The sequence below is a fragment of the Hyla sarda genome, chromosome 3 (assembly GCF_029499605.1).
Source record: "Hyla sarda isolate aHylSar1 chromosome 3, aHylSar1.hap1, whole genome shotgun sequence".
Lineage (NCBI taxonomy): Eukaryota > Metazoa > Chordata > Amphibia > Anura > Hylidae > Hyla > Hyla sarda.
Window position 1 is genome coordinate 5,715,660 of NC_079191.1, and position 25,532 is coordinate 5,741,191.

A 25,532-nucleotide genomic window follows, 5' to 3' on the forward strand; every position below is an offset into this window, starting at 1 on the left:
TATATGCCATAAGATCCAGATAAGTTGGGTTTATTTAAATCCATATTGCAATTTTTTTTGTGGTTTATACTGTCCTGATTTTCCTAACCACTCGGACATTCGATGACCTGTATTTCCTTGCTGTTCACTACCTGATTGTGTGTTATGAACAAATCTCCAAATTGTTATGATACCTTCATAGATAGGTAACTGTATTATATGTCAGCTGTATGCTTATCAGTTGGGGCATCCCTGTATGCACTGTAATTAATTGGTACAGTTAGGACATCTTTTGTATTCCAATCGGAGACTAATTCCTATATATTCACCATTTATATACAAAGGAATATTTGGACCTAATATCTGTCTTCACCATCAGGAGTGAGGGTTAACCACATACATATCTGTTATTGGCAATAGGCCACTCCTTACCCTACCCCTATCCTCACTTATCTAGCCATATCTAGTGAGACAGTCAGTTCTCCTTGTTTTCCATCATTATAGGGAACTCTTAGGAAGGTAGGGGTAGGTTCCTGTGCCAGCCCGTCCTTTTTAGGACAGACCAACCCGCCTAGGTTCAGGGGTAGTATAGCGTTCGAGTCCTAGGGTTATATAGGTAGTGGCCTCTACATCTTCCGGCCTCCAACCACCCTAGGTCCCCCCCCCCTTATCCCCCCTCACATACCTGTACCCCACCTATCCTATAGAGACTATAACTGTATTTCCTTCTATCTGGCAAGTCTCCCAACCAGAGGAGCATTTTTTGTGGCATATTTTGGTGAAAAGTACTAATCTTATCAAGGATCGCCATCCATAGATCCGGTATTTTTTATCTCCATTTTTGAGAACACTGTGGGGGTTTTTCTTTAACATTATGTCCATTAAAAGTTATGTTTTAGTGTTTTTTTCGGTGATTAGTGATTTTGTTGGACACTAAAAATTATCCAGTTCTGTGATTTTTTTGTGAATGTAGACGGGAATTATGTGGTGCTCCCAGCTCTCCTCTCTGTTCCTTCTTTCTTGCCTGTTAACCCACCTGTGCCCGAGGTATAACCCATACTGATTGGTACCACCTTGAGCCCGGAAGAGCACAAGAGGATACACAGGAACAAGGGGATATGCTTCTACTGTGAGAGAGAATGTCCAGTTCATCAGGGCCTGTACCAAGTGTTCATGTCCGAGTGGTCATCATGGAGATAACTTGGGCGCACAGGTATGTCATCTTTCATCATATAATACCAAGCCTGGCGGTGTTCCTCTCAGGGGTATTAAAGGGGTATTCCGGCCTTATGCATCTTATTTCCTAACCAAAGGATAGGGGATAAGATGTCTGATCGCAGGGGTCCCGCCGCTGGGACCCTCGTGATGTCAGTGCAGCCCCCGGCATTCTATGCCGGGCACTGCCTCCAAGATGTGACATCACTGCCACGCCACCTTGTGATGTCACGCCACGCCTCCTCCATTCATGTCTATAGGAGGGGGTGTGGTGTGACATCACAAGGGGACATGGCTGTCACATCTCTGCCTCGAAGGCAGTGCCCCAGCACAGAATGCCGGGGACCGTACCAAGATCACGGGGGTCCCAGTGTCGGAACCCTTGTGGGGGGGGGGGGGGTTGCATTCGTGACTCAACCTGGTTCTGGCAGAAGGGTTAAGATTTCTGGTGTCTGCCAATGATATCAGTGTAATTGTATTGATCTGTGGAATAAAGATAACAACATATTAGTTTTACTGAAGCAATAACAACACAAAAACTAAACCTCTAAAAATGTGCAGGTGTTTTTTTTTTTTTATCTTTCAGCCCACACATTTTTTATTCTGTTTTGCATTATATTTTATGATAAATTGAGGGTGTATTTAACAGAACAATTAGCCCTGCAAACAACAAGCCCTTATGGCTCTATATGTGGGGAAGGAGTTATATCTCTGAGGCTATGTACATCCGGCAGAAATTCCACATAGATGAGTGAATTCCGTGGCCGCAATAATTTGTCCAGAATTCCGCATCTTTCAATGCAGAATTTCCGCATGAATAAACAGTACAAGAAAAAAAGTGCCTATATTCATTGACAAAGTTAAACTGCATATGGAATCTGCGCGACTTCCGAGTGAATTTGATTCTGAAATTTGACATTGAATGAGCTTCTGAAGCAGAATTCCCCAAAAAATATCGGACAATATCAGACATGTTTGTCCGCAGCGAAAATTCTGCAGTGTGAATGGGAGTGCAGAATCCCATTGAAGTTACTCGGCTATAAACACATGCAGAATTTTCATGTAGATTTCAATGTGGAAATCCATGGGGAAATTCTGGTGTGTAAATATAACCTTAGAAGAGTTACAAACGTGGCAAATGGGGAAAGGGTTAATTCCTTCTATACTTTCCTGTTATACTGATCCCTATTAGCAAGTCTAATACTATAATACCAAAACCGGCTGTAAAGTGTCAGCTATAGATTACAGCCGCCGCGAAATACTCTTGTGTCTGCGCCATCACTATACCAAACATCTAAGGTAATATACAGTGCAGGAAGAGGTTAAGGTAATACACAGCCCAGGAAGGGGTTAAGATAATATACAGCCCAGCAAGAGTTTAAATCAGTTTACAGCCCAGGAAGGGGTTTACATATGGTACAGCCCAGGAAGGGGTTAAGGCAGTGTAGAGCCCAGGAAGGGGTTAAGGCAGTGTACAGCCCATGAAGGGGTTTACATATGGTACAGCCCAGGAAGGGGTTAAGGCAGTGTACAGCCCAGGAAGGGGTTAATGCAGTGTACAGCCCAGGAAGGGGTTAAGGCAGTGTACAGCCCAGGAAGGGGTTAAGGCAGTGTACAGCCCAGGAAGGGGTTAAGGCAGTGTACAGCCCAGGAAGGGGTTAAGGCAGTGTACTGCCCAGGAAGGGGTTAATGCTGGGTGGGGCTGAGGAGTCGGCACCTATAGACCCAGTAATAAGGTGATGTCCCCCGTCCTTATACCTGTCGGTCACCTCTGGAGTTTTACAGCTTTTTTTAAAATTCTTTTGTAAACTAAAAATATCCTCGTAGTCGGCAGGATTCGAACCTGCGCGGGGAGACCCCAATGGATTTCTAGTCCATCGCCTTAACCACTCGGCCACGACTACCTGATGTCGTACATGCTGATCTCAGCCTCCTCCAGGCTGCGCCACTGTCACCAGATCATAGAGCACAAACACGAAGGAGACCGTCTAAGGGAGTCTGGCAATGACAGAGTTAATGTCACTAATAGAGTCTGGGGGGGGGGGGGGGGGGGGGCAGGAGACTCAAACTAAGGTCTGTGGCAGTGTTTCCCAACCAGGGTGCCTCCAGCTGTTGTAAAACTACAACTTCCAGCATTCCTGGACAGCCAATGGCTGTCTGGGCATGCTGGGAGTCGTTTTGCAACAGCTGGAGGCACCCTGGTTGCGAAACACTGATCTAAGGATAGAAGAAAAATGAGATAGATTCCAGTCACTGGAGTCGGGGGAGGGGGCTGCAGGTTTTGTCTACTGAAACTGACTAAGACAGAAAAGAACGGACGATGATTTGGGCCTCTGTCCCCTTATCTTTTGCCCAAAAACACAAACCCTAATCCCAGGAGACTTCTGGGAAATTACAATGGTGGAAAAAGTAAAAGAGAGCACTTAGCAGAGGATGGTTTCGATCCATCGACCTCTGGGTTATGGGCCCAGCACGCTTCCGCTGCGCCACTCTGCTTCTGTCTGTAAAGGAGAGGAAAGACTAGAGAAGAGGAGGGGAAGTAAAGAGGAGGAAGAGGGGAGGAGGGCAGGAAGAGAAGAGGAGGATGAGAAGGAGAAGAGGAGTAGGGCAGGAGGAGGATGAGAAGGAGAAGAGGAGTAGGGCAGGAGGAGGATGAGAAGGAGAAGAGGAGTAGGGCAGGAGGAGGATGAGAAGGAGAAGAGGAGTAGGGCAGGAGGAGGATGAGAAGGAGAAGAGGAGTAGGGCAGGAGGAGGATGAGAAGGAGAAGAGGAGTAGGGCAGGAGGAGGATGAGAAGGAGAAGAGGAGTAGGGCAGGAGGAGGATGAGAAGGAGAAGAGGAGTAGGGCAGGAGGAGGATAAGAAGGAGAAGAGGAGTAGGGCAGGAGGAGGATGAGAAGGAGAAGAGGAGTAGGGCAGGAGGAGGATGAGAAGGAGGAGGAGTAGGGCAGGAGGAGGATGAGAAGGAGAAGAGGAGTAGGGCAGGAAGAGGGGGAGGAGGATTAGAAGGAGAAGAGGAATAGGGCAGAAGGGGAAGATGAGGTGGGGGGGGGAGGATGGCAGGAGAAAGAGAGGAGAGGGGAGGCATAACTACCCTCTGGTTGTTGTCATGATCTATACCAGCAGCAGGGGGAGCAGTGAGGACGATTGTTTTATCTCTGGAGAACATAACCCTGAATAGAGGAAGAGGAGTGTGGGGGAAGGAGCCTGGTGAAGGTTCGGGATACACACAGACTATGGGGGAAGTTATGTGTGCGCTGTGCGGAGGCTTTTTGGCGCTGTTTTTAGTTGTGGTGTATTTGATGTACCTGCCCCAAATCTATCGAACAGGTGCACGAAGTATGAAAAATGTGGAGCAGCCAACAAACCACCCGGGAAACGACTTCACTCCACCCGTCCGCCGTCACTTCTGTCCATTCCCTCGGCCTCTGTGTCGCCCTCTCAGGGCTTTTGTTGGTGATAAATTCTGGCAAATTTTTATAATTTTTTTTGTAGCAGGATAAATCCCTCCAGCACTTACCTTTACCACAAATGTCACCATAACTAGAAACAACTTCAACATAACAGTTAAAGATCAGGAAAATTTGAAGCCACTTTCACTTTATTAACTTGTCCAGGATGAAAGGTGTACAGGTATGCCCTGGCGCATGGTACTTAAGGACCGAGGGCGTACCTGTACTCCCTGATCCTGTTAGCAGGGTTTAAACCCGGTGGGTTGGGGTTGGGGTCCATTACCTGCCTCTGGTGCGTCTGATCGACGATTGATTGGTCCAAGCCTGAAATCTAGGCTTGAGCAATCGATTGCAGATAACACTGACCATTACTATGTTAATGAATGCCAGTGATCTGTGTAGAAGATCAGTGTGTGCAGTGTTATAGCCACTAGAGGGAGCTATAACACTACAAAAAAAGTGTGAAAAAAAGTTAATAAAGATCATTTATCCCCTTCCCTAATAAAAGTTTGAATCACCCCCCTTTTCCCATTTAAAAAAAATAACTGTGTAAATAAAAATAAACATCCGCGTGCGGTAATTACCGAACTATAAAAAAAAATATTGTTAATTAACCTCTTAAGGACCCATAACGTACGTGTACGTCATGAGTCCGCTCCCGATCTATAACGCAGGGCCACGGCTGCATTAATCGCAGTGCCGCGCGCTATTAATCCTTTAGACGCGGCGTTCAAAGTTGAACGCCGCATCTAAAGTGAAAGTAAAACCATGCCGGTTAGCTCAGGGGGCTGTTCAGGATCGCCGCGGCGAAATCGCGGCATCCGGAACAGCTTACAAGACAGCCGGAGGAGCCCTACCTGCCTCCTCGCTGTCCGATCTCCGAATGACTGCTCAGTGCCTGAGATCCAGGCATGAGCAGTCAAGTGGCAGAATCATCGATCAGTGGTTTCTTATGAGAAACCACTGATCAATGTAAAAGATCAGTGTGTTCATTGTTATCCCATAGGAGACTATAACACTGATCAGTATAAGAGATCAGTGTGTTCAGTGCTATAGTCTCCTATGGGATAACAATGATCAGTATAAGAGATCAGTGTATGCAGTGTTATAGTCTCCTATGGGATAACAATGATCAGTATAAGAGATCAGTGTGTGCAGTGTTATAGTCTCCTTTGGGGTAACAATGATCAGTATAATAGATCAGTGTGTGCAGTGTTATAGTCTCCTATGGGATAACAATGATCAGTATAAGAGATCAGTGTGTGCAGTGTTATAGTCCCCTATGGGGTAACAATGATAAGTATAAGAGATCAGTGTGTGCAGTGTTATAGTCTCCTATGGGATAACAATGATCAATATAAGAGATCAGTGTGTGTGCAGTGTTATAGTCTCCTATGGCATAACAATGATCAGTATAAGAGATCAGTGTGTGCAGTGTTATAGTCTCCTATGGGATAACAATGATCAGTGTAAGAGATCAGTGTGTGCAGTGTTATAGGTTCCTATGGGATAACAATAATCAGTATAAGATCAGTGTGTGCAGTGTTATAGGTCCCTATGGGATAACAATGATCAGTATAAGAGATCAGTGTGTGCAGTGTTATAGTCTCCTATGGAATAATAATGATCAGTATAGGAGATCAGTGTGTGCAGTGTTATAGTCTCCTATGGGATAACAATGATCAGTATAAGAGATCAGTGTGTGCAGTGTTATAGTCTCCTATGGGATAACAATGATCAGTATAAGAGATCAGTGTGTGCAGTGTTATAGGTCCCTATGGGATAACAATGACCAGTATAGGAGATCAGTGTGTGCAGTGTTATAGTCACCTATGGGATAATAATGATCAGTATAAGAGATCAGTGTGTGCAGTGTTATAGGTCCCTATGGGATAATAATGATCAGTATAAGAGATCAGTGTGTGCAGTGTTATAGTCTCCTATGGGATAACAATGATCAGTATAAGAGATCAGTGTGTGCAGTGTTATAGGTCCCTATGAGATAACAATGATCAGTATAAGAGATCAGTGTGTGCAGTGTTATAGTCTCCTATGGGATAACAATGATCAGTATAAGAGATCAGTGTGTGCAGTGTTATAGGTCCCTATGGGATAACAATGATCAGTATAAGAGATCAGTGTGTGCAGTGTTATAGGTCCCTATGGGATAACAATGACCAGTATAGGAGATCAGTGTGTGCAGTGTTATAGTCACCTATGGGATAATAATGATCAGTGTGTGCAGTGTTATAGGTCCCTATGGGATAATAATGATCAGTATAAGAGATCAGTGTGTGCAGTGTTATAGGTCCCTATGGGATAACAATGATCAGTATAAGAGATCAGTGTGTGCAGTGTTATAGGTCCCTATGGGATAATAATGATCAGTATAAGAGATCAGTGTGTGCAGTGTTATAGGTCCCTATGGGATAACAATGATCAGTATAAGAGATCAGTGTGTGCAGTGTTATAGTCTCCTATGGGATAACAATGATCAGTATAAGAGATCAGTGTGTGCAGTGTTATAGGTCCCTATGGGATAACAATGATCAGTATAAGAGATCAGTGTGTGCAGTGTTATAGGTCCCTATGGGATAACAATGACCAGTATAGGAGATCAGTGTGTGCAGTGTTATAGGTCCCTATGGGATAACAATGATCAGTATAAGAGATCAGTGTGTGCAGTGTTATAGGTCCCTATGGGATAACAATGACCAGTATAGGAGATCAGTGTGTGCAGTGTTATAGTCACCTATGGGATAATAATGATCAGTATAAGAGATCAGTGTGTGCAGTGTTATAGGTCCCTATGGGATAATAATGATCAGTATAAGAGATCAGTGTGTGCAGTGTTATAGGTCCCTATGGGATAACAATGATCAGTATAAGAGATCAGTGTGTGCAGTGTTATAGGTCCATATGGGATAATAATGATCAGTATAAGAGATCAGTGTGTGTAGTGTTATAGGTCCCTATGGGATAACAATGATCAGTATAAGAGATCAGTGTGTGCAGTGTTATAGTCTCCTATGGGATAACAATGATCAGTATAAGAGATCAGTGTGTGCAGTGTTATAGGTCCCTATGAGATAACAATGATCAGTATAAGAGATCAGTGTGTGCAGTGTTATAGTCTCCTATGGGATAACAATGATCAGTATAAGAGATCAGTGTGTGCAGTGTTATAGGTCCCTATGGGATAACAATGATCAGTATAAGAGATCAGTGTGTGCAGTGTTATAGGTCCCTATGGGATAACAATGACCAGTATAGGAGATCAGTGTGTGCAGTGTTATAGTCACCTATGGGATAATAATGATCAGTATAAGAGATCAGTGTGTGCAGTGTTATAGGTCCCTATGGGATAATAATGATCAGTATAAGAGATCAGTGTGTGCAGTGTTATAGGTCCCTATGGGATAACAATGATCAGTATAAGAGATCAGTGTGTGCAGTGTTATAGGTCCCTATGGGATAACAATGACCAGTATAGGAGATCAGTGTGTGCAGTGTTATAGTCTCCTATGGGATAACAATGATCAGTATAAGAGATCAGTGTGTGCAGTGTTATAGTCTCCTATGGGATAATAATGATCAGTATAAGAGATCAGTGTGTGCAGTGTTATAGTCTCCTATGGGATAACAATGATCAGTATAAGAGATCAGTGTGTGCAGTGTTATAGTCTCCTATGGGATAACAATGATCAGTATAAGAGATCAGTGTGTGCAGTGTTATAGGTCCCTATGGGATAACAATGATCAGTATAAGAGATCAGTGTGTGCAGTGTTATAGGTCCCTATGGGATAACAATGACCAGTATAGGAGATCAGTGTGTGCAGTGTTATAGTCACCTATGGGATAATAATGATCAGTATAAGAGATCAGTGTGTGCAGTGTTATAGGTCCCTATGGGATAATAATGATCAGTATAAGAGATCAGTGTGTGCAGTGTTATAGGTCCCTATGGGATAACAATGATCAGTATAAGAGATCAGTGTGTGCAGTGTTATAGGTCCCTATGGGATAACAATGACCAGTATAGGAGATCAGTGTGTGCAGTGTTATAGTCTCCTATGGGATAACAATGATCAGTATAAGAGATCAGTGTGTGCAGTGTTATAGTCTCCTATGGGATAACAATGATCAGTATAAGAGATCAGTGTGTGCAGTGTTATAGTCTCCTATGGGACCTATAACACTGCAAAAAAATTTTTAAAAAAAGTGAATAAAGATCATTTAACCCCTCTCATAATAACCCCCCTTTTCCCATAAAAAAAACCTGTGTAAATAAAAATAAACATATGTGGTATCGCCGCGTGCGGAAATGTCCGAATTACAAAAATATATAATTAATTAAACCGCATGGTCAATGGCGTGCGCGCAAAAAAATTCCAAAGTCCAAAACAGCGCATTTTTGGTCACTTTTTATATCATGAAAAAATGAATAAAAAGCGATCAATAAGTCCTATCAATACAAAAATGGAACCGATAAAAACTTCAGATCACGGCGCAAAAAATGAGCCCTCATACCGCCCCATACGTGGAAAAAAAAAGTTACAGGGGTCAGAAGATGACAATTTTAAACATATACATTTTCCTGCATGTAGTTATGATTTTTTCCAAAAGTACGACAAAATTAAACCTATATAAGTTGGGGATCATTTTAACCGTATGGACCTACAGAATAAAGATAAGGTGTAATTTTTACCCAAAAATTTACTGCGTAGAAACGGAAGCCCCCAAAAGTCACAAAATGGCATTTTTTCTTCAATTTTGTCGCACAATGAATTTTTTTTCCGTTTTGCCGTGGATTTTTTGGTGAAATGACTGATGTCACTGCAAAGCAAAATTGGTGGCGCAAAAAATAAGCCATAATATGGAATTTTAGGTGAAAAATTGAAAGGGTTATGATTTTTAAAAGGTGATGAGGAAAAAACGAAAATGCAAAAACTGAAAACCCCCTGGTCCTTAAGGGGTTAATAACAACTTTATTTACCTTACACATCTACATTACAAAAGAAATGCAAAACCAAAAACGCCAACACAAAGAGGTAAACAAGTTGTCTGTGAAAGTGTGCTCCCGGCAGATGTGACTATTCGCGCTTTTGTATAAGCTTTGTGTTCCCCCCCCGCCCCCGTCTTAACGCAATATGCAAGTCGCATGTAAATCAAAGTCCACTGCAAAAAAAAATATTTAACTACGTTTAGATCAGAAGTGAAACATTGACTAAAATGAAAAGCCATATATATATATATATCCTATAAAGTATAAATACCTATATATACCTATAAAGTATAAATACCTATATATACCTATAAAGTATAAATACCTATATATACCTATAAAGTATATAAATACCTATATATATCTATAAAGTATAAATACCTATATACACCTATAAAGTGTAAGTACCTATATATACCTATAAAGTATAAGTACCTATATGTACCTATATATACCTATAAAGTATATAAATACCTATATATACCTATAAAGTATATAAATACCTATATATACCTATAAAGTATATAAATACCTATATATACCTATAAAGTATAAGTACCTATATATACCTATAAAGTATAAGTACCTATATATACCTATAAAGTATAAGTACCTATATATACCTATAAAGTATAAGTACCTATATATACCTATAAAGTATAAGTACCTATATATACCTATAAAGTATAAGTACCTATATATATACCTATAAAGTATAAGTACCTATATATATACCTATAAAGTATATGTACCTATATATACCTATAAAGTATATGTACCTATATATACCTATAAAGTATAAGTACCTATATATACCTATAAAGTATAAGTACCTATATATACCTATAAAGTATAAGTACCTATATATACCTATAAAGTATAAGTACCTATATATATACCTATAAAGTCCTAAAATATATGGCTCCAAATAAAAATGGGAATAGTAGTAGCGAGGGGTTAACCACAAAAGAACCAATGTTACGCCGAGCGCTCCGGGTCCCTGCTCCTCCCCGGAGCGCTCACGGCGTCTCTCTCCCTGCAGCGCCCCGGTCGGTCCCGCTGACCGGGAGCGCTGCATTGACATGGCCGTCGGGGATGCGATTCGCACAGCGGGACGCACCCGCTCGCGAATCGCATCCCAAGTCACTTACCCGTCCCGGTCCCCTGCTGTCATGTGCTGGCGCGCGCGGCTCCGCTCTCTAGGGCGCGCGCGCGCCGGCTCTCTGAGACTTAAAGGGCCAGTGCACCAATGATTGGTGCCTGGCCCAATTAGCTTAATTAGCTTCCACCTGCTCCCTGGCTATATCACATCACTTCCCCTGCACTCCCTGGCCGGATCTTGTTGCCTTGTGCCAGTGAAAGCGTTTAGTGTTGTCCAAAGCCTGTGTTACCTGAACTTCTGCTATCCACCTTGACTACGAAACTTGCCGCCTGCCCTGACCTTCTGCTACGTCTGACCTTGCCTCTGCCTAGTCCTTCTGTCCCACGCCTTCTCAGCAGTCAGCGAGGTTGAGCCGTTGCTAGTGGATACGACCTGGTTGCTACTGCCGCAGCAAGACCATCCCGCTTTGCGGCGGGCTCTGGTGAACACCAGTAGCCTCTTAGAACCGGTCCACCAGCACGGTCCACGCCAATCCCTCGCTGACACAGAGGATCCACAACCTGTAAGCCGAATCGTGACAGTAGATCCGGCCATGGATCCCGCTGAGGTGCCGCTGCCAAGTCTCGCTGACCTTCCCACGGTGGTCGCTCAGCAATCGCAGCAGATTGCCCAACAAGGACAGCAGCTGTCGCAGTTGACCGCCATGTTACAGCAACTTCTGCCTCTGCTACAGCAGCAACCATCTCCTCCGCCAGCTCCTGCACCTCCTCCGCAGCGAGTGGCTGCCCCTAGCCTCCGCTTGTCCCTGCCGGACAAATTTGATGGGGACTCTAGACTCTGCCGTGGATTTCTGTCTCAGTGTTCCCTGCATATGGAGATGTTGTCGGACTTGTTTCCTACAGAACGGTCTAAGGTGGCGTTCGTAGTGAGCCTTCTTTCAGGAAAGGCCTTGTCTTGGGCCACACCGCTCTGGGACCGCAATGATCCTGCCACAGCCACAGTCCAGTCCTTCTTCGCTGAGGTCTGTAGTGTCTTCGAGGAGCCAGCCCGAGCTTCTTCTGCCGAGACTGCCCTGCTGAACCTGGTCCAGGGTAATTCTTCAGTGGGCGAGTACGCCATCCAATTTCGTACTCTTGCTTCCGAATTATCATGGAATAACGAGGCTCTCTGCGCGACCTTTAAAAAAGGCCTATCCAGTAGCATCAAGGATGTGCTGGCCGCATGAGAGATTCCTGCCAACCTGCAAGAACTTATCCATTTGGCCACCCGCATTGACATGCGTTTTTCTGAGAGACATCAAGAGCTCCGCCAGGAAAAAGACTTAGATCTCTGGGCACCTCTCCCACAGTATCCGTTGCAATCTACGCCTGGGCCTCCCGCCGAGGAGGCCATGCAAGTGGATCGGTCTCGCCTGACCCAGGAAGAGAGGAATCGCCGTAGGGAAGAAAATCTTTGTCTGTACTGTGCCAGTACCGAGCATTTCTTGGTGGATTGCCCTATTCGTCCTCCACGTCTGGGAAACGCACGCACGCACCCAGCTCACGTGGGTGTGGCGTCTCTTGGTTCAAAGTCTGCTTCTCCACGTCTCACGGTGCCCGTGCGGATTTCTCCTTCAGCCAACTCCTCCCTCTCAGCCGTGGCCTGCTTGGACTCTGGTGCCTCTGGGAATTTTATTCTGGATTCTTTTGTGAATGAATTCTGCATCCCGGTGACCCGTCTCGTCAAGCCGCTCTACATTTCCGCGGTCAACGGAGTTAGATTGGATTGCACCGTGCGTTACCGCACTAAACCCCTCTCAATGTGCATTGGACCCCATCACGAATTGATTGAATTTTTTGTCCTTCCCAACTGTACCTCTGAGGTCCTCCTCGGTCTGCCATGGCTCCGGCTTCATTATCCCACCCTTGACTGGACCACCGGGGAGATCAAGAACTGGGACTCTGCTTGCCATAGGAAGTGCCTCTCCCCCCCCTCCCAGTCCCGTCAGGCAAGCCTCAGTGCCTCCTCATGGCCCCCGTCCTGGTGACACACTGCCCCGTGCCAGGCTTCGCCCTCTGCCCTCCCTCCCCATTCCCACTCCTGCTGTACTGCCTGCCGTTGAGGAAACCCTCCATTCACTCCCGGTGTCCTCGTCCCAGGTAAGGCAGTTGTCGGACAAAAAAAGGGGGAGACCTAAGGGGGGGGGGTACTGTTACGCCGAGCGCTCCGGGTCCCTGCTCCTCCCCGGAGCGCTCACGGCGTCTCTCTCCCTGCAGCGCCCCGGTCGGTCCCGCTGACCGGGAGCGCTGCACTGACATGGCCGTCGGGGATGCGATTCGCACAGTGGGACGCACCCGCTCGCGAATCGCATCCCAAGTCACTTACCCGTCCCGGTCCCCTGCTGTCATGTGCTGGCGCGCGCGGCTCCGCTCTCTAGGGCGCGCGCGCGCCGGCTCTCTGAGACTTAAAGGGCCAGTGCACCAATGAGTGGTGCCTGGCCCAATTAGCTTAATTGGCTTCCACCTGCTCCCTGGCTATATCTGCTCACTGCCCCTGCACTCCCTTGCCGGATCTTGTTGCCTTGTGCCAGTGAAAGCGTTTAGTGTTGTCCAAAGCCTGTGTTACCTGAACTCCTGCTATCCATCTTGACTACGAACCTTGCCGCCTGCCCCGACCTTCTGCTACGTCTGACCTTGCCTCTGCCTAGTCCTTCTGTCCCACGCCTTCTCAGCAGTCAGCGAGGTTGAGCCGTTGCTAGTGGATACGACCTGGTTGCTACTGCCGCAGCAAGACCATCCCGCTTTGCGGCGGGCTCTGGTGAACACCAGTAGCCTCTTAGAACCGGTCCACCAGCACGGTCCACGCCAATCCCTCGCTGACACAGAGGATCCACAACCTGTAAGCCGAATCGTGACAACCAATATATAAACCTACAAACGCCAAAGGCGAACCACAGTGTAACCCCAACACCAAATCAGTGTATGAAATATATATTTTTATTAATAAAAAGACAGAAATCTAAAAATATGTGCATAATAGATGGAATAAAATTGATTGATATATATTTATTTCATTCTGTCTATTATGTACATATTTTTAAATTTATTTCTTTTCATTAATAAAAAATATATATTTCACATACTGATTTGTATTCTCATTTGGTGTTGGGGTTACAATGCGGTACGCCGCGACCAATCACAGAGCAAAAAATAAAGTCTGGACAGGTATTTAGAGCTGGCATTTAACCCCTTAATGACCACGGACGTAAATGTATGTCCTGGTCTGGCGGGACTTCCCGCACCAGGACGTACATTTACGTCCTGTGTATGACCGCGAGCATCGGAACGGTGCTCGCGTTATACACGGCAGGTTCCGGCTGATAGTAGCAGACGGGGACCCGCCGGTAATGGCCAACATCCGCGATCGCGCGGATGTCCGCCATTAACCCCTCAGATGCCGTGATCAATACAGATCACGGCATCTGCGGCAGTGCGGTACTTTGAATGGATGATTGAATCGCCCGCAGCGCTGCCGCAGGGATCCGATCATCCAGCATGGCGGCCGGAGGTCCCCTTACCTGGCTCCGGCCGTCTCCCGGGGTCTCCTGCTCTGGTCTGAGATCGAGCAGACAATACAAGAAGATCACAGATAATACTGATCAGTGCTGTGTCCTATATATACCACTGAACAGGATTAGCAATCAAATGATTCCTATAGATAGTCCCCTATGGGGACATAAAAAGTGTAAAAAAATAGTTGAAATTTTTTTTTAAAAAAAGTAAAAAATCCCCTCCTCCAAAAACAATGAAAATTGTCAGTTTTTCCCATTTTATTCCCAAAAAGAGTAATTTTTATTATAAACATATTTGGTATCACCGCGTGCGTAAATGTCCGAACTATCAAAATATAATGTTAATTATCCCGTACAGTGAATGGCGTAAACGTAAAAAATTCCCAAAATGCAGCTTTTTTGTCACATTTTATTAAAAAAAAAATAATAATAAAAAATTATCTAAAAGTTTTATATATGCAAATGTGGTATCGATAAAAAGTAAAGATGACGGCGCAAAAAATGAGCCCTCACACTGCCCCATATACGGAAAAAATGAAAAAGTTATAGGTGGTCAAAATAGGGCGATTTTAGATTACTGATTTTGTACAAAAAGTTTTAGATTTTTTTTTAAGCGGTACAAAAATATAAAAGTATCTAACCATGGGGATCATTTTTATCATATTGACCCACAGAATAAAGAACGCGTTATTTCTACCGTAAAGTGTATAGTGTGAAAACGAACCCCCCCAAAATGTGCAAAATTGTGGTTTTCATTTAAATTTCCTCCCTAAAAAAATGTTTTTGGGTTTGCCGTACATTTTATGGTAAAATGAGAGGTTTCATTACAAAGTACAATTGGTCTCGCAAAAAACAAGCCCTTACATGGGTCTGTAGATGGAAATATAAAGGAGTTAAGGATTTTAAAAGGCGAGGAGGAAAAAACAAAAATCCAAAAATAAAATTGGCCTGGTCCTTAACCTGGACCCAGCCATTTTACACCTTAGGACCCGGCCATTTTTTGCACATCTGACCACTGTCACTTTAAACATTAATAACTCTGATGCTTTTAGTTATCATTCTGATTCCGAGATTGTTTTTTCGTGACATATTCTACTTTAACATAGTGGTAACATTTTTTGGTAACTTGCATCCTTTCTTGGTGAAAAATCCCAAAATTTTATGAAAAATTTTAAAATTTTGCATTTTTCTAACTTTGATGGTCTCTGCTTGTAAGGAAAATGTATATTCCAAATAATTGTTTTTATTCACATATACAATATGTCTACTTTATATTGCAATCATACAGGAGATATCTTTATATTATTATATTATATACAATATATTATGTCACCATCATACAGGAGATATCTTTATATTATTATATTATATACAATATATTATGTCACCATCATACAGGAGATATCTTTATATTATTATATTATATACAATATATTATGTTTGCATCATAAAATTGACGAGTTTTTACTTTTGGAGACATCAGAGGCTTCAAAGTTCAGCAGTAATTTTCCAATTTTTCACAAAATTTCCAAACTATTTTTCAGGGACCAGTTCAGGTTTGATGTGAATTTGAAGGGTCTTCATATTAGAAATACCCCACAAATGACCCCATTATAAAAACTGCACCCCACAAAGTATTCAAAATGACATTCAGTCAGCCTTTTAACCCTTTAGGTGTTTCACAAGAATAGCAGCAAAGTGAAGGAGAAAATTCACAATCTTCATTTTTTACACTCGCATGTTCTTGTAGACCCAATTTTTGAATTTTTACAAGGGGTAAAAGGAGAAAATGTATACTTATATTTGTAGCCTAATTTCTCTCGAGTAAGCACATACCTCATATGTCTATGTAAAGTGTTCAGCGGGCGCAGTAGAGGGCTCAGAAGCGAAGGAGCGACAAGGGGATTTTGGAGAGTACGTTTTTCTGAAATGTTTTTTCGGGGGCATGTTGCATTTAGGAAGCCCCTATGGTGCCAGAACAGCAAAAATAAAACACATGGCATACCATTTTGGAAACAAGACCCCTTGAGGAACGTAACAAGGAATAAAGTGAGCCTTAATACCCCACATGTGTTTCACAACTTTTGCATATGTAAAAAAATAAAATTAAATTTCACTAAAATGTGTGTTTCCCCCCAAATTTCAAATTTTTGCAAGGGTTAATAGCAGAAAATACCCCCCAAAATTTGTAACCCCATCTCTTCTGAGTATGGAGGTACCCCATAAGTTGACCAGAAGTGCACTACGGGCGAACTACAATGCTCAGAAGAGAAGGAGTCATATTTGGCTTTTTGAGAGCAAATTTTGCTCGGGGGGCGTGTCGCATTTAGGAAGCCCCTATGGTTCCAGGAGAGAAAAAAAAAAAAAAACACATGGCATACCATTTTGGAAACTAGACCCCTTGAGGAACGTAACAAGGGGTACAGTGAGTATTTACCCCCCACTGGTGTCAGTCAGATCTTTGAAACAGTGGGCTGTACAAAATTTTTAATTTGCACAGCCCACTGTTCCAAAGATCTGTCAGACACCTGTGGGGGGTAAATTCTCACTGCACCCCTCATTACATTCCGTGAGGGGTGTAGTTTCCGAAATGGGGTCACATGTGTTTTTTTTTTTTTTGCGTTTTTCAAAACTGCTGTAACAATCAGCCACCCCTGTGCATATCACCTCAAATGTACATGGCGCACTCTCCCTTCTGGGCCTTGTTGTGCGCCCCCAGAGCACTTTGCGCCCACATATGGGGTATCTCCGTAGTCGGGAGAAATTGCATTACAAATTTTGGGGGGCTTTTTTCCCTTTTACCTCTTGTCAAAATGAAAAGTATAGGGCAACACCAGCATGTTAGTGTAAACAATTTATTTTTTTACACTAACATGCTGGTGTAGACCCCAACTTCACCTTTTCATAAGGGGTGAAAGAAGAAAAAGCCCCCCAAAATTTGTTAGGCAATTTCTCCCGAGTACGGCGATACCCCATATGTGGCCCTAAACTGTTGCCCTGAAATACGACAGGGCTCCGAAGTGAGAGAGCGCCATGCGCATTTGAGGCCTCAATTAGGGATTTGCATAGGGGTGGACATAGGGGTATTCTACGCCAGTGATTCCCAAACAGGGAGCCTCCAGCTGTTGCAAAACCCCCAGCATGCTTGGACAGTCAACGGCTGTCCAGCAATACTGGGAGTTGTTGTTTTGCAACAGCTGGAGGCTCCATTTTGGAAACAGTGGCGTACCAGACGTTTTTCATTTTTATTGGGGAGGGGAGGGGGGCTGTGTAGGGGTATGTGTATATGTAGTGTTTTTTACTTTTTATTTTGTGTTAGTGTAGTGTAGTGTAGTGCTTTTAGGGTACAGTCACACGGGCGGGGGGGATTACAGCGAGTTTCCCGCTGCGCGTTTGTGCTGCCGCGCAAAATTTGCTGCATCGCAAACTTGCAGCCTGATACTCACTGTAAGCCCCCTGCCCATGTGAATGTACCCTTTACATTCACAGGGGGGGGGGGGGGAACCTCCAGCTGTTGCAAAACTACAACTCCCAGCATGCACAGTCTATCAGTGCATGCTGGTAGTTATAGTTTTGTAACAGCTGGAGGCACACGGGTTGGGAAACACTGAGTTAGGAAACAGACAATGTTTCCCAACCAGTGTGCCTCCAGATGTTGCAAAATCACTACTCCCAAACATTCTCAGGCATGCTGGGAGTAGTAGTTCAGCAACATCTTTAGAGCCAGATGTTGCCGAACTACAACTCCCAGCATGCTTGGAGTTGTAGTTTTGCAACATCTGGAGGACTACAGTTTGCAGACCACTAATACAGTGGTTCCCAATCTGTGCCCTTCCAGATGTTGCAAAACTACAACTCCCAGTATGCCAAAATTGTCCAGGCATGCTGGGAGTTGTAGTTCTGCAACATCTGAAGGGCAAGATGTTACAGAACTACAACTCCCAGCATGCCTGGACAGTAAGGGCATGCTGAGGATGTGTAGTTTTGCAACATCTGGAAGGGCACAGTGGTCTCCAAACTGTGGAGCTCCAGATGTTGCAAAACTGCAACTCCCAGCAAGGGCTTCCTCCCGTCCTCTCCGGACTTCCAGGGCCCGGGCAGGACGGGAGGAAGTAACCGCCCCCCCCCTGCGATTGGTCGGTTAGCTAAGTGACGGATCGCAGGGGATCGGAGGAGGGGGCCGGCTTGTCACCTCGCTCCTATACTTTAGCATGGTCCTGCCTGTCTGTGACAACCGGGATCATGCAAAATTACCGGGCGGTCGGGTCCCAGAGACCCTATCAGCCCGGTAACGCTGCAGATCGCAGGGGCAATTTCCCTAGTGATCTGCAACGATCGCCGACATGGGGGGCCTACATGGCCCCCCTCGGCGTTTGCCCTGGATGCCTGCTGAAGGATTTCAGCAGGCATCCGCTTCCGATCTCTGCCCGGCGCGCGGCAGGGACCGGAAAACGCCAGGGCGTATGGATACGCCCTGGGTCCTTAAGGCCCAGGGTGTGAGGGCGTATCCATACGCCCTGGGTCCTTAAGAGGTTAAAGGGGTACTCCGGTGAAAAATCAACTGGTGCCAGAAAGTTAAACAGATTTGTAAATTACTTCTATTAAAAAATCTTAATCCTTCCAGTACTTATTAGCTGCTGAATACTACAGAGGAAATTATTTTCTTTTTGAAACACAGAGCTCTCTGCTGACATCACAACTACAGTGCTCTCTGCTGACATCTCTGTCCATTTTAAGAACTGTCCAGAACACCATATGTTTGCTATGGGGATTTCCTTTTACCCTGGACAGTTCCTAAAAATGGACAGAGATGCCAGCAGAGAGCTCTGTGTTTCAAACGGAAAATAATTTCCACTGTAGTATTCAGCAGCTAGTAAGTACAGGAAGGATTAAGATTTTTTTAATAGAAGTAATTTACAAATCTGTTTAACTTTCTGGCACCAGTTGATTTAAAAAATAAATAAATAAACGTTTTTCACCAGAGTACCCCTTTAAGGTTAAAATGGGCTTGGTCCTTAAGGGGTTAAACTTGACGCAAATTTTTACACAATCTCATTTTATTTTTTTACTAAGCCAGTGTTTCCCAACCAGTGTGCCCTCAGCTGTTGCAAAACTACAACTCCCAGCATGCCCGGACAGCCAACGGCTGTCCGGGCATGCTGGGAGTTGTAGTTTTGCAACAGCTGGAGGCTAGTGATGAGAAGCAGGGGCCATATTCGCATTCACAATATTTTGTGAATATATTGACGATTATCCGTCCTGTGTTCGGGAAATTCGCATATTCGCTATGTTCATTTACTTTTTTTTTCCATGCGAAAATTTGCATGGAAACGTCGCATAAAAATTTGCATGTAAAAAAAAAAATGAAAATTTGTATGGAAAATCTGCATGGAAAATTTGCATAAAAATTCACATGTGAAAAAACAAAAAAAAAACAAATATTCGTCATTACGGATAGATAGCACTATATTCTAAATATTCACGAAATGGCCAATATTCACGATAAAAATTCGCATTACGAATATTCATGCTCAACACTACTGGAGGCTCCCTGGTTGGGAAACACTGAACTAAGTTATTTTGCTGTGTGATTTTTCTCACGCGTGCCTGCGCCGAATTTCATATGTTAATTTAAAAAATATATATATATTATAAATCGGCTCAAAATACAAAATATTCAAAACATTCAATATTCAAATTTGACTTTGTCCTGAGGGAAGGGGGTCCGATTGCTGGGACCCCCGCAATCTCTGGAATGGGACCACAGCTCCCAGTGAGGAGCATGTGCTGTAGATTGCGAGGAGCAGGCGCTCCATTCATTTCTATGGGAGCCCTGAAGAGACCTGAGTGCTTTACCATAATTACCCTAATAGAAGCTCCACATTAGGACACACGAGCAAGGGAGGAGTTATTATTTCCTTTAAAAAATTTTTTTTTAAATTTAACTACTTAATTATATATATATATATATATATATATATATATATATATGTATATGTGTATATATATATATATGTGTATATATATATGTATATGTAAAAAAAGAAAATGGCAGCAGCACACTTGGTCAACAAAATGGAGGCTCTTAGCGCACTTTTTGATCAAAACGTGTCCCCCCATCCACCACGCGGAGGTGGCCTCTTATCGGAATATATATATACACTAGGGATCGACCGATATCGATTTTTAACTTATACTGATATTCCGGTATAACTTATCGGCTTTTTACCAACCCCCCCCCCACCCCGGCACTGCTGCAGATCAATGATTTAAAGCGGGCGCTTTAAATCAATGAACTGCAGCGGCTTTTGCGGGGCCAGAGACCACCACCGCCACCCGCTTCTCTCCCCCTGCCTGTCCTGGGGTCCTCCCTGGTCCAACCCCCGCCGCTGCCCCATTGCCTCCCCCATCCCCGGTTTTATAATTACCTGTTCCTGGGGTCCGCGCTACTTCTGGCTCCGGCGGTTTCCTGAGCTGTCACTGTGCGCACTGATGGTGACGTCGCGATGAGGACATCACTCGTCATTGCGCAGCGCGCAGGACGCCGCAGGAGCCAGAAGTAGCGTGGACCCCTGGGCCCCCAGGAACAGGTAATTACAAAACCGGGGATGGGGGAGGCAATGGGGCAGTGGCGGTGGTCTCGGTGGTGGTCTCTGGCCGGGGAGGGGGGGCGGGGCCTTGCATTATCGGCATATGGGCAGGTAATTGCCGATACCGATAATGTCCAAAATCGTGAATATCGGCCGATAATATCGGCCAAACCGATAATCGGTCGATCCCTAATATACACAATAAATCTTCTATCCAGCTTCTTATACTGTATCTGTAAAACATCTGATTATATGGTCTTAAAGGGGTACTCCAGTGGGAAAAAAAAATTCTCAAAATCAACTGGTGCCAGAAAGTTATACAGATTTTTAAATTACTTCTATTTAAAAATCTTAAACCTTTCCAGTACTTATCAGCTGCTGTATGTTCCACAGGAAGTTGTGTAGTTCTTTCTAGTCTGACCACAGTGCTGACACCTCTGTCCATGTCAGGAACTGTCCGGAGAAGGAGAGGTTTTCTATGGGGATTTGCTCCTGCTTTGGACAGTGGGTTGTGATGTCATTCCCCGCCTCCTCAATTCAAGTCTATGGGAGGGGGCAAGGAAGCAACCCCGCCCCTCCCATAGACTTGCATTGAGGGGGTGTGGTCTGACATAACGACCCCCGCAGCCTGCACCCAGCGTTCGGAACATTTTGCTGTGGCAGTGGAGTACCCCTTTAAGCCCAGAAGGTGTCCCGGGACAGATTGGTCATCTCTATGGCTGACATTCCTGCCCCATGGGAACCCCCTTTAGTCTCATCTGCAGGTAGAGACTCCGGAGGTATAAATGACCGGATCGTTACATCAATAATGAGGATCGGGAAGAATTGTGTAGACAATGATCTGGGCCCCGGTCCGGGCTCCGGAGGCATCTGAGTGTCCAGACTTGAGCGGGGTCATCCTGTAAATGCTGGAGGACGATATTACAGGTTACACATCACACTGCACGGACTGACGGAGAGGAAATGAGATTCTTACAGAGCGTTGGTGGTATAGTGGTGAGCATAGCTGCCTTCCAAGCAGTTGACCCGGGTTCGATTCCCGGCCAACGCATTTCTTTCGAGGTTTTGTCACCTGTCTCCTATGCTTGCTCTTTCATGGTAAAAAATGTTGCAGCTAGAAGCACCCTTTCAGCTCCTTACATTACAATGCTCCTCCCATTACAATGCTCCTCCCAAAAGGGTCCCATGGCTCTAGAGCCTCATCTGCTACATAACAACTTTCTTGTCCTAAGTATTAAGCCACGCGAAGCTCTGTAAACATCCCAGTCTTAGTCTTCTAATGTCAAAAATATTTTGTCACTTAAAAAAAATAAAAAAATGAAAAAAAGTTTCAGACAGTTACAGAAATTGATCGGCAAACTTCATGGGTCAGATGTGGGGGATTAGCTCAAATGGTAGAGCGCTCGCTTAGCATGCGAGAGGTAGCGGGATCGATGCCTGCATCCTCCAAAAACTTTTTGTCTTTTTCAAACATCTTTTTAGCTAATGCTCATGGCACTCTTAGCCAAGCCAAAGAGTTGCACACACCCGGCTTTGCCAATCCTTCGATAGCTCAGCTGGTAGAGTGGAGGACTGTAGTAGAACAATGGGCAATCCTTAGGTCGCTAGTTTGATTTCGGCTCGAAGGACAGTTTTTTTGGGGGGGGGGGGGTATGTTTTCATTTGGGATGTTTCAAGCTGCTGAAACACACACACTTCCGCTGACCCCTGCTCTTAACACTAGAAACACCCTTTCCAGAGAGGTCTCCCGTCAACATTGGGACTTTAAAACAGGCACAGAGACCAAGCTTTCAGTTGAGAGCACATCTAAGGCTCGCCAAAGAACCACCTTTAGCTGTGACGTGCAACCAAATCAAAAAGGGGACCTCATCCCTGGGTGGGCTTGAACCACCAACCTTTCGGTTAACAGCCGAACACGCTAACCGATTGCGCCACAGAGACAACGGTGCTGCATGCTCGTGACTAGGCACAAGCGAAAACCCAAATGCTGGTCTCCAGGTGGACTTCAGCCCATAACAATCGGCTTTTAAGCTAAACTTGCTGAAACGGCAGAGACCGCCTTCCCGCTAGCAGCTTGACAGGAACCAGAGGGTAGTTATGCTTCTCATCTCCTTTACAGACAGAAGCAGAGTGGCGCAGCGGAAGCGTGCTGGGCCCATAACCCAGAGGTCGATGGATCGAAACCATCCTCTGCTAAGCAATCAATTTTACTGTTTCCACCATTGTAATTGAGGCAAGTTCGTTTCTAGGCCAACGCATTGTTCCTCTTCTTTGGAGGTGTTTTAAGGTCTTTGTGAATGAATTTTGCTCTTCATGATAGCAGAAGTAGTCAGTCTAAGCCATGCGAATCACCGACATCACCGACATCACCGACATCACAGCTGTCACAGAAGCGTTGGTGGTATAGTGGTGAGCATAGCTGCCTTCCAAGCAGTTGACCCGGGTTCGATTCCCGGCCAACGCATTTCTTTCGAGGTTTTGTCACCTGTCTCCTATGCTTGCTCTTTCATGGTAAAAAATGTTGCAGCTAGAAGCACCCTTTCAGCTCCTTACATTACAATGCTCCTCCCAAAAGGGTCCCATGGCTCTAGAGCCTCATCTGCTACATAACAACTTTCTTGTCCTAAGTATTAAGCCACGCGAAGCTCTGTAAACATCCCAGTCTTAGTCTTCTAATGTCAAAAATATTTTGACACTTAAAAAAAAAAAAAAAAAAAAAAAAAGTTTCAAACAGTTAGAGATTGATTGGTGGATTGCGTGGCTAAATGCATGGGTCAGACATGGGGGATTAGCTCAAATGGTAGAGCGCTCGCTTAGCATGCGAGAGGTAGCGGGATCGATGCCCGCATCCTCCAAAAACTTTTTGACTTTTTCAAACATCTTTTTAGCTAATGCTCATGGCACTCTTAGCCAAGCCAAAGAGTTGCACACACCCGGCTTTACCAATCCTTCGATAGCTCAGCTGGTAGAGCGGAGGACTGTAGTAGAACAATCGGCAATCCTTAGGTCGCTGGTTCGATTCCGGCTCGAAGGACATTTTTTTGGGGGGTATGTTTTCATTTGGGATGTTTCAAGCTGCTGAAAAACACACACTTCCGCTGACCCCTGCTCTTAACACTAGAAACACCCTTTCCAGAGAGGTCTCCCGTCAACATTGGGACTTTAAAACAGGCACAGAGACCAAGCTTTCAGTTGAGAGCACATCTAAGGCTCGCCAAAGAACCACCTTTAGCTGTGACGTGCAACCAAATCAAAAAGGGGACCTCGTCCCTGGGTGGGCTTGAACCACCAACCTTTCGGTTAACAGCCGAACGCGCTAACCGATTGCGCCACAGAGACAACGGTGCTGCATGCTCGTGACTAGGCACAAGCGAAAACCCAAATGCTGGTCTCCAGGTGGACTTCAGCCCATAACAATCGGCTTTTAAGCTAAACTTGCTGAAACGGCAGAGACCGCCTTCCCGCTAGCAGCTTGACAGGAACCAGAGGGTAGTTATGCTTCTCATCTCCTTTACAGACAGAAGCAGAGTGGCGCAGCGGAAGCGTGCTGGGCCCATAACCCAGAGGTCGATGGATCGAAACCATCCTCTGCTAAGCAATCAATTTTACTGTTTCCACCATTGTAATTGAGGCAGGTTCGTTTCTAGGCCAACGCATTGTTCCTCTTCTTTGGGGGTGTTTTAACCCCTTAAGGACCATGGTTTTTTTCCATTTTTGCATTTTCGTTTTTTGCTCCTTGCCTTTAAAAAACCATAACTCTTTCAATTTTGCACCTAGAAATCCATATTATGGCTTATTTTTTGCGCCACCAATTCTACTTTGTAATGACATCAGTCATTTTGCCCAAAAATCTACGATGAAACGGAAAAAAAAAATCATTGTGCGACAAAATTGAAAAAAAACCCTGCTGTTTTGTAATATTTGGGGGCTTCCGTTTCTACGTAGTACATTTTTCGGTAAGAATGACACCTTATCATTATTCTGTAGGTCCATACGGGTAAAATGATCCCCTACTTATATAGGTTGGATTTTGTCGCACTTCTGGAAAAAATCATAACTACATGCAGGAAAATTAATATCTTTAAAATTGTCATCTTCTGACCCCTATAACTTTTTTATTTTTCCGTGTATGGGGCGGTATGAGGGCTCATTTTTTGCGCCGTGATCTGAAGTTTTTAACGTTACCATTTTTGCATTGATAGGACTTATTGATCGCTTTTTATTCATTTTTAAATGATATAAAAAGTGACCAAAAATGCACTATTTTGGACTTTGGAATTTTTTTGCGCGTACGCCATTGACCGAGCGATTTAATTAACGATATATTTTTATAATTCGGACATTTACGCACGGGGTGATACCATATATGTTTATTTTTATTTACACTGTTTGTTTTTTTTTGGGAAAAGGGGGGTGATTCAAACTTTTAATAGGGGAGGGGTTAAATGATCTTTATTCACTTTTTTTTCCCACTTTTTTTTTGCAGTGTTATAGCCCCATAGGGACCTATAACACTGCAAACACTGATCTCTTATACTGATCATTGTTATCCCATAGGAGACTATAACACTACACACACTGATCTCTTATACTGATCATTGTTATCCTATAGGGACCTATAACACTGCACACACTGATCT

General features: G+C 44.4%; 6 non-coding genes across 6 annotated transcripts; 4 read left to right on the forward strand and 2 right to left on the reverse strand.

The window, feature by feature from the left end:
• Positions 1 to 3,016: 3,016 nt before the first annotated feature.
• TRNAS-AGA (transfer RNA serine (anticodon AGA)) lies at positions 3,017 to 3,098 on the reverse strand. Its single transcript has one exon. It is a non-coding gene; the product is annotated as a tRNA-Ser (tRNA).
• An 18,773-nt stretch (positions 3,099 to 21,871) lies between these two features.
• Positions 21,872 to 21,943, forward strand: TRNAG-UCC (transfer RNA glycine (anticodon UCC)). The gene has a single exon. It is a non-coding gene; the product is annotated as a tRNA-Gly (tRNA).
• A 1,341-nt stretch (positions 21,944 to 23,284) lies between these two features.
• On the forward strand, positions 23,285 to 23,356 carry TRNAG-UCC (transfer RNA glycine (anticodon UCC)). The gene has a single exon. It is a non-coding gene; the product is annotated as a tRNA-Gly (tRNA).
• A 318-nt stretch (positions 23,357 to 23,674) lies between these two features.
• TRNAA-AGC (transfer RNA alanine (anticodon AGC)) lies at positions 23,675 to 23,747 on the forward strand. Its single transcript has one exon. It is a non-coding gene; the product is annotated as a tRNA-Ala (tRNA).
• A 92-nt stretch (positions 23,748 to 23,839) lies between these two features.
• Positions 23,840 to 23,926, forward strand: TRNAY-GUA (transfer RNA tyrosine (anticodon GUA)). Its single transcript is given in 2 exon segments — positions 23,840 to 23,876; positions 23,891 to 23,926. It is a non-coding gene; the product is annotated as a tRNA-Tyr (tRNA).
• A 231-nt stretch (positions 23,927 to 24,157) lies between these two features.
• TRNAN-GUU (transfer RNA asparagine (anticodon GUU)) lies at positions 24,158 to 24,231 on the reverse strand. The gene has a single exon. It is a non-coding gene; the product is annotated as a tRNA-Asn (tRNA).
• Positions 24,232 to 25,532: the final 1,301 nt, after the last annotated feature.